Source organism: Excalfactoria chinensis, chromosome 11, assembly GCF_039878825.1.
Source record: "Excalfactoria chinensis isolate bCotChi1 chromosome 11, bCotChi1.hap2, whole genome shotgun sequence".
In the NCBI taxonomy this organism is placed as follows: Eukaryota; Metazoa; Chordata; class Aves; order Galliformes; family Phasianidae; genus Excalfactoria; species Excalfactoria chinensis.
In genome coordinates, this window is record NC_092835.1 from 13127941 (window position 1) to 13142836 (window position 14896).

Genomic DNA, 14896 nt, shown 5'->3' on the forward strand with positions numbered 1-14896 from the left:
TATGCAAAAAAGTTCACTATTAACTTTGCCACTTTCCCCTTAGGTTTATATATTCATTTATCATCTTTAATGCTATTGAGTTGGAGGCCCTTACAAAACTATCCATTCCCAATCTGCAGTGTGTACATGTCTGAATGCACTTATGAGAGTCTACAGAATATACATGGTGTGGCCTTAAGTAATTTGATATGAAATAGGAGCTGCAACACATGATGGAATTGTTAACACTTATGTTTCCCTTTCGTACCTTAGCCATTACACATTTTCCATATAAGCAAAACTTAGCAGAATCACAATTAAAAGGTGCATCTTATTGGAACCTCAGCAAATCTCCCTGAGCTCTGAATCAGACCATTTGTCTTCCATTTGTTAGATGGAAAATTTCATTTAAGTCCCTAGAATTTCAATCTGGGTCATAATCTACTGTCTTAAATTCATTCTCCCTATCCTTTGTGGTTTTGCCTATATCTTCCCCTTTTCTGCTTGTATGCTCATTAGTCTTTCTCCAGCCCCCAACCCAATACCTTTATGCAACAAACAATGCCAACTTAGCATGCCCTATCATTCTCTTCTCTCTCTCTGCCATACCTATTTCTATATCTATCATGTATATCTATATCTATATTCTATTTCTGTTTTTTCTGAAGTTTATTTGATATGAGTTGACATCTCTATGTCAGTTTTGAAGCTTGCCATATCTTCAGAGTTCACAGCACTTGCTTTTACTTTACTTCCATGAGCTAAAAGGATTAAGTGGTGATGCAAACTAACTAACTAACTAACTAAATAGGTAATAGTAGTGGGTTTTTTGAGCATACAGGGTGTTAGAATAATGCAGCTAGGTTCTGATGTGGACACCAAGTGACTTGTACAATCAGCAGATATAAAAAGAGTCAAGAACATTTATAAACTTATCTGCATGGTTTATAGGAAAAATCTGTTTCTATAATTCTGGTTTAAGTGAACACAATTATATTGGAGGAACTTAGAAATAAATCCCCTAAAGACAGAGTTTTCACACGTAAAACCAATGCTGACAAGACAAAGGATAAACAGATTAATTGAGCTGGCCACCATATTTTCTTGATTTCTTTCTGATAATATCTTGACTTTTTAGTCTCCTGAATCAACAACCTTTTCAAGTAATGAATATTTTCAAATAAGAAAATAATAAATGAATATTTCGTTTTAAAAAATGGTCTAAGTGAAAGCCATAATATCATCTGGTAAGGCAATTGTACTTAAAGCAGTTGTACATTATTGTATAATGCATTTTACAGAAGCTTCCTCTATTGAACTTTATTGTATTTTTTCCTTCAATTATTAAATATAGAGGCTCAACCTGAAAAGCAAATGTACTTGTCTTTACATGCACTTGAATTGTTACTGCCATTTAAAACTAATCAATGTTTTCTTTAGTACCATAATAGCTTGTTTGCAAAGCACCTCTTTTAGAAAAATTTACACTGTGTTTAGAAAGAAAACATGTTATACATACTAAGAAAGATTCTTCATAAAGAGGGTTTGATTAGCACACAAACGTTTAGTGCAATGAAACTAACCTGAAGAGCTTAAAAAATGGTGCAAAAAGAGAGTTGCTTTTACATTATACCATGGTGTTCATATATTTAAGGAAAAATTCTGCAGTGTATAATATCCTTACATCTCCAGAGTGATTTGAAAGCGCTCACCATATATGTGGCAAGTATATATATAATATATATATTATATATATATACACACACAAATCCTAGAGTTTATTATGTATACATTTATTTTAGACCTATAGATTTTCATGAATAATAACAGAGAAATGGTCAAAATCTTACTATTACCAGAGTTGAAATACACCTGGAATTTCAATTGCAAAATCTCATAGGACACCATAGTCTCATCAGTGGTGGAAAGCCCAAGCTTTCCAAGTTAAGTCAATGTATGCACTGACAGTACAGTTTGACACACAGGAAGGTTCACACCACCTTGCTGTGGGAATATAATGGAGGTTCTAGATTTGTCTGGCTGGACTCTGTCAGAAGGAAGCTTGCACAGAACTCACACATGGGTTTTATCATTTCTAAATGTAAATACTAGATCAATAAACACACCAAGTACAGTTCAAGCCATAAAACCACTGGTTCCAGTAGGGTAGCAAGTCTATCACTAGGATGAAAGTTATAAAAGGAAGGTAATGGAGATTATAATAATTGAACGTTAGTAAATAAACGCCCATAATCACATCTGAGAAGCTGATAAAAGCTTTTCCCACATGTCTGGCTTCATGGTGATACTATCATAGTTCTGCAGTATATTTGGTTTGTTCTGTTTGAAACACAGACTTTTTCATTACAATTCTGTCTCAGGTGATACCTTCTGCCTACATTTTTGAAGCCTCAATGCTTAACCTGTTCTCACTTTAATGTTGGCAATAATAAAAGTGGTAGCAGGTGACTTACTTTGCAATACTGTCCTTGAAATGATGCACTGTCAAGATGTTCTTCCGAACTGTAGAGGTTTGCATATATTTTTTCATCTCATATGTGGAGCCAAGATCTTTAACATAACTGCAATGTAAATTGGGTAACTGCATGAAGAGGTAAATATGATTAGTACTTGCAGAAATCAAACTGGGGCAAACATTTGCCCAATATACAACAAGCAAGGGATTGTGGCCATGCATATACTTCCCCTTCTACATACAATGTATTTTGGAAAATCTGACTCTATTACAAAATTAATGAGTAAAATTGACAAATTAAACAGACATAAATTTTGAATCACATGGACAACATGATTTTTATCTGACCAGACAGTTCACGGACAGAATAACAGTTCACGGACTTACAAAATGTATAGGGTTCAAAAACACGCATAGTTCAAAGTGAGATAAGAAATAAGAAACATGCATAATGGAACTAGTTGGAACTTTTGTGGTTTTTTTTTACTAATAAAATATTCTGAGGAATACAGAGTGCCCAGCCTTACCAAAAATAAGAAACAGAATTACAGTCCAAAGCACTGGACTGAGTGACTGTGCACAAAGTAATGTAGTTACCTACACCAAAGCGTTTGCCACCAATTGCTGAACAGACTGAAGTCTTGCTCCTTTGCTAAATTACATGTTTCAGAATTAATCCTGTAGCCTGCAGCAGGTAGCAGATGCTTTATAGGGCAGCTTACTGCAGACAGTCACCTATTACTGCTCATTATTTAATAGCATTACTTTAACTCCACTGTGATTGCCTGTTGGATAGTTTCTCTTACAGGTTCATGTTTTCACTGTTATTTTCCAAAGCTTCACATCTGCTTCCAGAGAATTACACTAACTCCATTTAGAGCAGTGTATAACAAACAGCAGCTCTATATACCATATAAATATGTATTCTGTACAATTTCTCCTTCACGGGCTTGTATTGTAAGCATGAATTTCTTTTCTTATTAATGATTTACCATGAGATCTCAGCTAAATAAATGTGTACATATTTACAATATTACTCACTGTCAATTTCATGCAGTGCAAAAGGAAAACATGCAGCTTATAAGAAAAAAAAAATCTAAGATTCCAAGAAATTACTAAATCATCTTATGGGAAACATAATTCTGTTTTGGAAACCTAAAAAGAGGCAGAAGTTTTAACTTAGGGCAAAGTCTATTGCAGAAAAGACAGAGGTGAGAATTTTTCTATGTATTTACTCACCTAGAAGATGCAAAGAGATTGCTGCACCTGTGATCCAATCATCTAAGGAAAGCTTCGTGCAATTAGATTCTATTTAATTTCTGCTAAGCCTAATTTCCTCTTTAATAAGATGAGAATGTTCTTTCTCTTTGGTGAGTCTCAGTGTTTCTGTGAATACCATTTTGATTTGGTTCATTTCCACGTATTTACAGGAATGGCAATTGAAAAAGCTTGCCTACTTCAGAAAATTCAGGGAATTCCACTGAATTCAGTAAAGTTGTCCCAATTCTAAATGAAAAAAAAAAAAAAAAAAAAAAGAATAAAAAAAAATGTTTCAAATTCTTCTATGGCATTAAGAATCTTCTAAGCAGCTGCCATGCTGTATGTAATACTATTTCCTTCCAAAGTTTTAAATTGTATTTTTTGTACACTTCTGTCCATGTATTATTTTTTGCATCAAGAATGCATGCCTGGTATTTTATATTTGGAATCTTGTAAACAAATCAGTAGTAGGCAGCAAAATGTAGTTTTATTTTATCAGTTTACTGTACCTAAATGTTGATGCTATGTAGCTCCCCACTGAGAACTTTGGTGGGGCCACAGGTCCCATGGTATCTCATACATGGACCTGTACATTTTCATCCTACTACTTCAGTCTCAGTATTTGCTCTTATCACCATTTGGTTATGCCAAAAGTAGGACAAGTTAAGTACAGCAAAAATCAAACTTCCCCTGAACATTAGGAATATATGGAAATGTATCCAAATGTATTTTGTACTGAATTTCACTCCCAGTCTTGAAAACAGCTTCCAACCTGTGGCTTGAATGCATGAGACAGTCTGACCTTCTTGCAAGCTCCCTGTGAAACATCTCAACTGAAACAGAGACTAGTAAAACTAACCATTCACCAGAGCATTTACTGCATAGCGGTGCACTCATACATTACAGAAATCAGTTAATCCTCCAATTTCTTGATTATCCAAGATTATCTTTCCAGATGGTCTTTAATTAAATATTTCATTAAGTATCATTAAGAAATTATATACATGCTTTTTAATGTTCGCATTGTAAATTATAAGCTCTTTACTCACAGTGATTAATCTGAATTTTACCTTCCAGTTTTACTACAAATACATTTTAGAACAGCCACTGAAAGAAAAAGAATAATTTAATTTCCACAAGGAATATTTTAAATTTTGATTCAGTTATAATAATCAAACATTTACTTAAATGTCTTAAATAAGGCAATTGAAAAATGAATCCCTTGATTTTTCCATTCTTCTCTGACCTGACTAAAATAAAGGCAGCTCCAAACTATAGATTATTCCCTCTCTTTAAACAAGGTACAAGGTGGTGAGACAGTGCTGGGTAGCGGTACAGTAGTAATGGATTATGCAGATTTATTATTAGTTATTATCATCCTGGGTCACTGTTATCAATCTGATTAAGGAAGCAGTGACAAAATGTCAGTGTCATTTAATGTCTCCATGCACAAAATTCTGACCCTGTTAGGTCAATGGCAAAACATCACTGGTGCCAGGATTTTGCGACCATGAGATGGTGGAGTTCGAGATCCTGAGCGGAGGAAGCAAAACAAAAAGTAGGATTGCTACCCTGGACTTCAGGAGAGCCAACTTTGATCTCCTCCGGGACTTACTTGGGGCCATCCCGTGGGCCAGGGTGCTAGAAGGCAAGGGGGCCTGTGAGAGCTGGCTAGCATTCAAACGGCTCCTCTTCCAGGTTCAGGATCGGTGCGTCCCTGTAACTAAGAAGTCAGGAAAAGGTGCCAGGAGACCTGCGTGGATGAGTAAGGAACTCATGTGCAAGCTCCGCAGAAAGAAGAAAGTACACGATATGTGGAAAAAGGGTCTGGCCACTTGGGAACAATATAAGAATGTAGTCAGGGACTGCCGAGATGCGACCAGGAAGGCTAAAGCCCACCTGGAGCTGAATCTAGCTAAGGAGATAAAGGATAATAAAAAAGGGTTTTTTAAGTACATTAACAGCAAAAGGAAGGCTAGGGAGAATGTGGGCCCCATACTAAGTGAGGGGGGTGTTCTGGTAACGGGGGATGCTGAGAAGGCGGAAATACTGAACGCCTTCTTTGCCTCTGTCTTTAGTGAAAGGGCTCTCCCCCAGGAATCCCAGTCCCCGGTGGTTGATGAGAGAATCTGGGGAATGGGAGATTTCCCTTTAGTCAGGGAAGAGGTGGTCTGTGAGTGCTTAGGAAACATTAATGTCCATAAATCCATGGGACCTGATGGGGTGCACCCGCGGGTGCTGAGAGAGCTGGCGGAGGTTATTGCTAAGCCGCTCTCTGTAATTTTTCAAAGGTCTTGGAGAACTGGGGAGGTGCCTGAAGACTGGAGGATGGCCAATGTCACCCCAGTCTTCAAAAAGGGCAAGAAGGATGACCCGGGTAATTATAGGCCAGTCAGCCTCACCTCTGTCCCAGGGAAGGTGATGGAACAGCTTGTGCTGGATGCCATCTCCAGACAACTGGGAGAAAAGGAGGTTATCAGGAGTACTCAGCATGGGTTCACCAAGGGGAGGTCGTGCTCGACCAACCTGGTGGCCTTTTATGAAGATGTCACTAGCTGGGTGGACGGGGGGAGAGCGGTAGATGTAGTCTACCTTGATTTCAGTAAGGCTTTTGATACGGTCCCCCATGACATCCTTATAACAAAGCTGAGGAAGTATGGGATAGATGAGTGGACGGTGAAGTGGATCGAGAATTGGCTGACTGGCAGAGTGCAGAGGGTTGTCATTGGCGGTGCGGTGTCTGGCTGGAGGCCTGTGACTAGTGGTGTCCCCCAGGGGTCTGTGCTGGGTCCAGTCTTGTTCAACATCTTCATCAACGACCTTGATGAGGGGATAGTGGCCACCCTCAGCAAGTTTGCTGATGACACGAAGCTGGGAGGATTGGCTGACACGCCTGAAGGCTGTGCAGCCATTCAGAGAGACCTGGACAGACTGGAGAGCTGGGCAGTAAGAAACCGGATGAGGTTTAACATAAGCAAGTGTAGAGTCTTGCATCTCGGTAGAAATAATTGCATACACCAGTACAGGTTGGGGGAAGACCTGCTGGAGAGGAGCTCTGCTGAGAGGGACCTGGGCGTCCTGGTGGACGACAGGTTGGCCATGAGCCAGCAGTGTGCCCTTGTAGCCAAAAAGGCCAATGGCATTCTGGGGTGCATTAAAAAGAGCGTAGCCAGCAGGTCAAGGGAGGTGATCCTCCCCCTCTACTCTGCCCTGGTGAGGCCTCATCTGGAATACTGTGTCCAGTTCTGGGCTCCCCAGTACAAAAAAGACAGGGATCTCTTGGAAAGAGTCCAGCGGAGGGCCACAAAGATGGTGAAGGGCCTGGACCATCTCCCCTATGAGGAGAGACTTAGGGAACTGGGTCTGTTTAGCCTTGAGAAAAGAAGGCTGAGAGGGGACTTGATCCAGGTTTATAAATACCTGAGGTGTGGGAGCTATAGTGGCGAGGCTGGTCTCTTTTCAGTAGTGCGTGGGGACAGGACTAGGGGCAATGGGCTGAAACTCCAGCATAGGAAGTTCCGCACGAATGTGCGCAAGAACTTCTTTACAGTGAGGGTGACGGAGCACTGGAACAGGCTGCCCAGGGAGGTGGTGGAGTCTCCTTCTCTGGAGATATTCAAGACTCGCCTGGACACCTACCTGTGCGACGTGGTGTAGGGAGCCTGCTTTGGCAGGGGGGTTGGACTCGATGATCTCTAGAGGTCCCTTCCAACCCCTATAATTCTGTGATTCTGTGATTCTGTGATTTTCACCTTTTGATTCTCTAGTGTGCAAAAAGAATAAATCTGACTTAGCATTCATTGACTTTAATAGGAGTTATACTAAGTTCAAGGTCTGGATTTTTAAAAGCCTTTAGATGCTGTTTCACTCATGCCTTGAGACTAAGAGGGCAGGAAAATGCTAAGCAGGCATTCTGTACTGGTAGGTTCTTAGGGATGGACGTGACTGGGAAGGAGTCCTAAAGTGAGGTACTGAATGGTGTTGCCACCATGAGTGTTAAGTTGTACCTGGTCCAATCTGGGGTTCCTCTCACTGGATGGAGAGAACTGTGCACCTCAGAGGTGACACACAGCAGCTGTCAGCTGAGCCATCCAGTGTCAGCATGGTCCAAACATCACAGCCTAAAGCACGTCTATAAGAAACACGGAGGGAAGAAATATGACTTTAAATCCATTTCATTTCAGTAGTAAGGCTCAACCATTTGGAAAGCACAGTTTGAGATCTTTTCATGAGCATATGCCTATGACTTCTCCATAACCAAGTAGACCACAGTTTTTAAAAGTGAAGAGGGAGAAATTGTTGGCAAGTACTCTGCTAATCTTTTCATCTAGTGATGATATTGGCTGGAGGGAGTATAAGACATCAATTTTATTGCCCTTGTTTACCAGACAACATACATTTCCTTGCTCCACTGTCTGGATTACTCCACTCCACTTGGCTGAGCTCTGGATAAGGGCTGTTTTTACCACATTTATTCACTTCTCTTGTTTTTTTTTTTCTATGAAAGCAAAATCCTTGTCACAATGACAGGAGGTTCAAAACCTCTTAGACTACCATGTTTGCAGCCCTCAAGAAAATTAGCACACATTTCAATTGCACTCTGCCTTTTGTCTAGTCGGGTTCATCATCATCCCTAGGACATTTGTTGCTACATATCGTGAGTTCTCAAAAGCACAAGGATAGTAAATCTTCCTTTGTGTCAAATGACAAAAACCAAACAAATAAAACTGGACACGTCATCAAACCTCCTTTCTTGAGTGATTATTTAAAACAAAATTCTTACCTTCTCCCTGAAAGCACGTGGATGAAGCTTATTTTATTTCATCCATTTTATAGCAGTTGATTTGCAGAAACAAGCCTGCAAGCCACTTTCAAACACCAGTTTCAGGACCTTAAATCTCAAGTGTTGTGTTGAATTTTTATCATCCTGAAAAGCTTTGAGTCTGAAAAAACATCAGAACAGGAGCAAAATGAGCAATAAGATTTTGAGTGTTTTTACAAAATGAAACATATTCACACTACTCAGTAATTTGTTCATGCTCTCCCAAAATGCTGAGGTACATAAATATAAAAACGATGTCTTTCTGTAATGCGTGCTTTCCAGAGATATTTCACTTATATTAATGCACAGTTCAGGCATGTGTTCCTAACAGTATTTAGCTATGCTGAAAACCACTGAGGAATTAAACTGGATGAAAGCATGCTGAATAAGTTGTTGGAGGTTTAATTACCTTTTCCTTTTTCCTCCTTAGTGGGAGTTCTGAATTCTGGAGGAGTAAAACTCCAGTCTCTACTGTATTGAAATGATATTTTTTTAGCACTTCAATCATTGTCTCTACTTGACTAAGACATTTCTGTGCTAAAGCAGGTGCATTTACTTTTCAAGTATTATTTTACTAATCAATTGAAAAATTACCTCCATGAATGACAGAAGTGCAGACCTTTAGAGTATTTCATTAAAAGGAGCAAACATTAATTACAAATCCAGCCCAACCTTTGCAGACATAAATTATGGGACGGATCTATTTTCTTCCTCCATGCTTAATTGCACGCTGCAACTAGCTCTTCAAATTATTATCTCCAAGGCATGAATGAAATTAGAATGGATTTGATGATATTCTCAAGACATATTTGTACCTAAATAACTTGGCCATGTACTGTCTGGTCATATAGGAAAAGTTAGATGAAACAACTTGAGTATTTTGATTTCAGAATGGCCACACGCTGAAGTATTTGTGATCAAACTGCTGGAAAATAAATAACTAAAGTGACATCCTTTGTTCACTGAAAACTAATTTTAAAGTAGGCATGTTTGTAAATATGAAGTAGAATTTCAAAGACATTCAACAGTGGTCAGACTTCCAATTTCACAACTCTTATCTGTTTTCAAAGGCAGAAGCATTCAAGAGGTAATACTTGTGATGGACTGACACAAATTATCATACAAAAATATTCCCTTTCAATTTCTAAACTTTTGGCTCTATAAGTCACAAAGAGAAGGAACAAAATGGAATTAAAAATTGAACATGCATAAAACTCAAATTAGCACAAAACTATCTGATAAGTCTCAGTGTGACTCAAAACTGATCCTGAAGACTTAAGATATGGATTTTTTCCAGGTCTTTGTTTCCAGTAATTTAAAAGGTAATTCCCGCAGTAAATAAACAGCATTGTATACATGTAGATGACAGAAGGTGTGATTTACTGTGACAGCAAGTGAGGGATAGATGTAAAATGCATGCATATTTTTCTTAATACTGCGATCAAAGCAGAAGTATTTATTGTAAAACATGTCTAGCAATTAACATTTTGTATTGGAAATAGCAAGCCTACTTCTCCAGGAGCCATAGCCTTTATACAACACAGAGTGTGGACAAAGGAGTCAGAACAACAAATCCCCCACATTTTTACTGTCCTTCTACCAAGGAGGTTAATCATTTGGCACTGCATACTTTAAAAGAAAAAAAAAAAAGTAGATAATGACTTGCTTGTAGTTTAATTTACTTGTGTCATGATACAATAAATACCAAACTGAGTTCTCACAGCGTATTAATCATTAACCTAGGATAGGACTTTAGCTTGAAGTGCGTTCCTTCATCTTTGATATGTTTCATGAATACATTTTGTAGATATTTTAACTACAGTTTTAAAGATGCTGAAGAGATAAACAAGTCCAAGGCCCCTCAAGGGCCAAGCTTTTTGTCTTGTCACCTTTCAACTTTTGGACATAATATAACCATTCAGCCTGGCTGCCAGAACAGTCTCTGAGAGCAAAACAGAAGCTCTGTAATAAGGGATTCTGGGAGGTACAGTGGAGGCACAGCTCAGTTTCAGAGAGCTTATTTGTGTAAGACAGCATGCAAAGAGCAGGGCAGATGTACCCAAGTAAGGCAAAATAATCTGATCTGGTTCCTATTTTTTTCCCAGATTTTCCATTGTGACAGACTGCTCAGACCCGTGGTAAAGCATTTCTGGTTCTGAGCTGAAGATACTGTAAAAGCATTTGAAGATTACCTAGAACATGTTTTTTGGTTCAAAAAAGTTAGAAATTATTGGTCCAGCACAGAGAAGACTTCATGGTCTTCATAACTGTCCATGTCTCCTTTAGGAGAAGCAAGAGTGAGAAATCCTACTTCCTCATTTGGATTTTGGAAGTATTTACGTTCTTTTTCTTCTCTCCAGTATTTCATCCTAACTGAAAAATCTCCCAGGGTCTGGGAAAAAGCTGTCAAGCAGAAGGCCACTGGAGACAGGATGAACCCTTTAACTATCCCGCCTGAGAAAGGCAGTGCTGGGCAATCTGTTTCTGGGAATCATAATATCATCAGTAACCTATTTGCTCTGGAATCGAAACCACCTGCATCTAATATGCATGTAAACATGGTATGGGGATCTGCCTTCTTTGTTACAAGCCTGTAACACACAGATCATTTTTAACAGATCTGGGCAAATTCTTTATTCTTAATAGCATACCATGCAAATCATAACAAAATTTAAACAAGTGTGGCGATTATTTTCATCCTCCCTAAAGCCATTCAATGCAAATATTTCATCCAGAACTTGTCGTTAATGAACATGCACTTTAGATTTCTGCAGAAAGAAAACAATCGCCAGTAATGACTGCTTTTCAACAGCTTGCAGCTTATATATAGTTTCTTGTACATATAAGGTATCGTGTGACTACAGCACCAATATAATTCATAACATTGGGAAAGGTTGGTGAAGGCAGGAAATCAGTTAAATGGAGGATTTAAAAAATAAGACACTTTCTTTATCAAGGGGTATAGAAAGCATATGAAAGAGTATGTACCCTTAATCAAGTGCTACTTTTTTTTCTTTGAAAATGGAATTGCAAAGTTTAAAATTGCACAGATAGTTAACAGAAATGTTGAGAAGTCACGATTTCCATGTGAGCATTAAACACCAGGTTAGCAGTATTTCTTATATTCTATTTGCAGGCAAATTTTACTCAGGCACCAAAAGAACATGCATTAACTACAGCTAGGAAAGAGCATGAGCAAAGACAGCTCAGAGATAGATCCCATGTCACGAGGCATGCAGTACAGCCTCTTTAGCATGGGCTACAATATTTTGTGGAATAGTCTTTATAATACTAAAGGGTGAAAGCTGCAGAGATTGTATTACAGTGAGGACATCTACGTGGGAATAATAAGCAGTTCAAGTGCACCTCATGCCTACATCAGAGCATGAGTCCATTGGACTGGAGGATTCCAGGACCTAGTGCAAAAATGGGCAATTCCCAGAGTTCACAGAAGGACAAGAATCCAGAGCACCTCAGCCCACCTGCAGCCTAGTTTCAGTGCACCCTGTGTTCCCGTGCCTGGAGAGGGAACATCTGTCCCACTGCATTGACACAGCCTCTGTGACGGTAAGAGGATGGGGTCAACATGGGGCAATGTTAATTTTTTCTGTGGAAAAAAACTATTTTGGACTGCCAAAGCCAGTGTAGCTAGTTTTCCCAGATCCCAGCGTGACTGCATAGATGTCTGAGAGAAGAGCAGCCTGGACCAAGAGCTGCCCAATGCCTCTCCCTGTTCCTCAGGGAGCTGGCTGTCACGCCAGGATTTCAGGAAGGCTGCTCCCCCAAACACTGCTGGCCTACACAGAGGGACCTATAGACACACCGAACTGACAAGGGGGTGAATTAGTATCATACTGTGGGTAAAAACATTACCTTCCTGTATGTCATGAGCACAGTTCTCATTCTGCACTTTTCTCCTCTTTGTTTCCTTCCTGGTCTGTTAATTCCCCCAGGAAATTCTGAAATAACAAATTAAAAAAGTAGCATAATTACTGTGCTCCATACAGATGAGAGAGTAAATGTGTGCAGAACAAGGAAAAGCTTCTGTTTAGCGATTTTAAAAGAAGCTGACTGCTCGTTACCAGTCCAGCATATCTTCTTCCAGCTTACCTTGTTTATGGTTCTAGTTGAAATACAATATGGAGAATGTGGGAGGGGGGAGATATTGTTATCATTACAATATACATTTGAATTATTCCAACTATTTAAATACTAAAAGTCACCTGTAAATTGTGGACAACTTTGTTGCACATTGTGTTGTCACTGCAGATTGAACTCCTTTAGGATAAAGGTCCAGAATGGTTCAAATAATTCTAGGTCTTTTTCTGACAGCCAAATATGAATAACCATTTATTTTGGCCAAAAAGACTCATTCTAGGTGAATTTATGTCCTTAATGGGAGATCAGCCATGACAAACAAGAAGGGGATGTAACTATAAGAAACAGTGCATTCTAGTCAGAAGTAGAATATCTTAAAAATTACAGTAGACTTAACGGTTCCTGCTAAGCCCCTCTATTAAAACTTCAATATGACATGCCAGAATTCATGTCTCCTACTTTATGAAAGAAGGGCAACCATTAGGATAAAATAATATTGAGAAATAAAATTTACCTTGGGTTAGTTTCATGTAAACATTAAAAAATCAACTTCTCAGAACTCACACAAAAAAACATAATGTAGTTAATATTAAGTACAATGATTATGCAACCCATTACTTTTACAGTTTGTGCTCCTGTGTCCTTGATTTCGACCCTGTTTTGCTTATGATTAATGAATGACTCACCTTCAGTACTCTTTCATTTATTTCATACCTCTTTATGAATCTTAAAAGGTTGCTATTTGAAAATAGAAAAACGCGTGGAAGTTGAACCCTTTTCATAAATGCAAATGACATTTTCATAAATAATTTGCTATTGCCCAGTCTTTTATCTCTTTTGAATGGTTTGTATCTTTTAAGTGCTTTAGATAAAATTTCAAAGACTGCACAGACTTCATTCCTGTACAGTAACAGGTGAAATTTCTGCTCATTTTACATAAGCAGCAGGAGTGTCTGTGCACTCAGTATACAGTCATTCTTACACACAAATCCGAGAAGAGCCCCTACAGTAAATAGTCAAGATCTTACACCACAGCTCCCTGTATCTTCTCATTTGTTTTGCTTGGAATTAATTTGCAAGGGTTTGATGCTTTATGATTTTATGTCAGCATTCAGGTAGCGATTAAACCTAGACTCAAAAAGTTTGTGGAAATTTCGTGTAATTCAGTTGTTGAACAAAACCACTAATTTTTTTGTATTTGAACCAAAGTTTCACACCAACAGTTCACCGTACTTTTCTTTTTTTGAGGTATATCCTTTCTGTTTCGATAATTACTTTCAACTACAGTACTTAGTAGTTGCAAAATGTTTTCCTGATCAAAAAGAAATGGCATGGATCAAATCCATACTAAAATACATTCTGCAGGACATTCAAAGGCATAAGCCAAAGTCTAGCTTTTTATTCCAGAGGCAATTTAGTGGAGGGAAGTTCTTAAATCTCTTGGGCATCTCTGTCAGAAGACAGCAGTTATCAGCCACAAAAACACCTATGAGAAGCTGATTGCTTGAGGAGTAGATTATATCTAGATTATATCTGCAGAAGCTGATAGTTCTTCCACTTAACAGAGTCACTATTGTAGCTATCAACTTGACCTAAAGGAACTCTGTGGTGGCACAGAAATTTCTGTTTGGACAGCAGGAAATTAATGCTCTCCACAGCATCTGTCTCTTGGACTATGCAAAAACAGGGTCTGTGCTGCCAATGAAGCAATGGACTGTGAGGCTGTTTATGAATCGGGCAACACTCCAGATTTCATAGACATGGCCAGGCTAACTTTAAACTGGACAGTTTGGTAATTTCTGGCAGTTCAAAGTTTCTTGATGTTCAAAGCTCTGCAACAGCAACTTCACTGTAAGACAGCATTACCTCTAATATCCCGGTGACAGCTGCACCCAGCTCCTTCTGGAGAAGATAATCTATCTTCGTACCTTGCCCTTTTAGGAGGCTGGCTCATAATGCGTAAGCAGCATCTGCACCTACTATTTTTGCCCTGTCATATTTACAGCTGGATTACGGCTGTGAGGTTTATTCAGGTGAGGTTTATTCAGGTTGGATGCTGAGGCTCTACCTGACTGAGAGTAAACCAGAGTCCGTGGACTTTATAAACAGAAATGTAAAAGTCAACCCCAACCAACTGCATACTTATTCATCCTGTACAATATGCATGGCTGTTTGTGGTGCCAAATTCAATAGCTTAAATATTGTGTCATCACTAAAAATAATACAACTGAGCATAGTTTGTAACTGCAGGCTGACCTTCA

The 14896-nt window shown here is 38.8% G+C and overlaps 1 long non-coding RNA gene across 1 annotated transcript; it reads right to left on the bottom strand.

Moving 5' to 3' along the window:
* Window positions 1-3832: 3832 nt before the first annotated feature.
* On the bottom strand, window positions 3833-12485 carry LOC140257092 (uncharacterized). The gene is made up of 4 exons (XR_011904952.1): window positions 12411-12485; window positions 8499-8658; window positions 7723-7847; window positions 3833-3961 (listed from the first exon to the last, which is right to left on the bottom strand). It is a non-coding gene; the product is annotated as an uncharacterized lncRNA (long non-coding RNA).
* Window positions 12486-14896: the final 2411 nt, after the last annotated feature.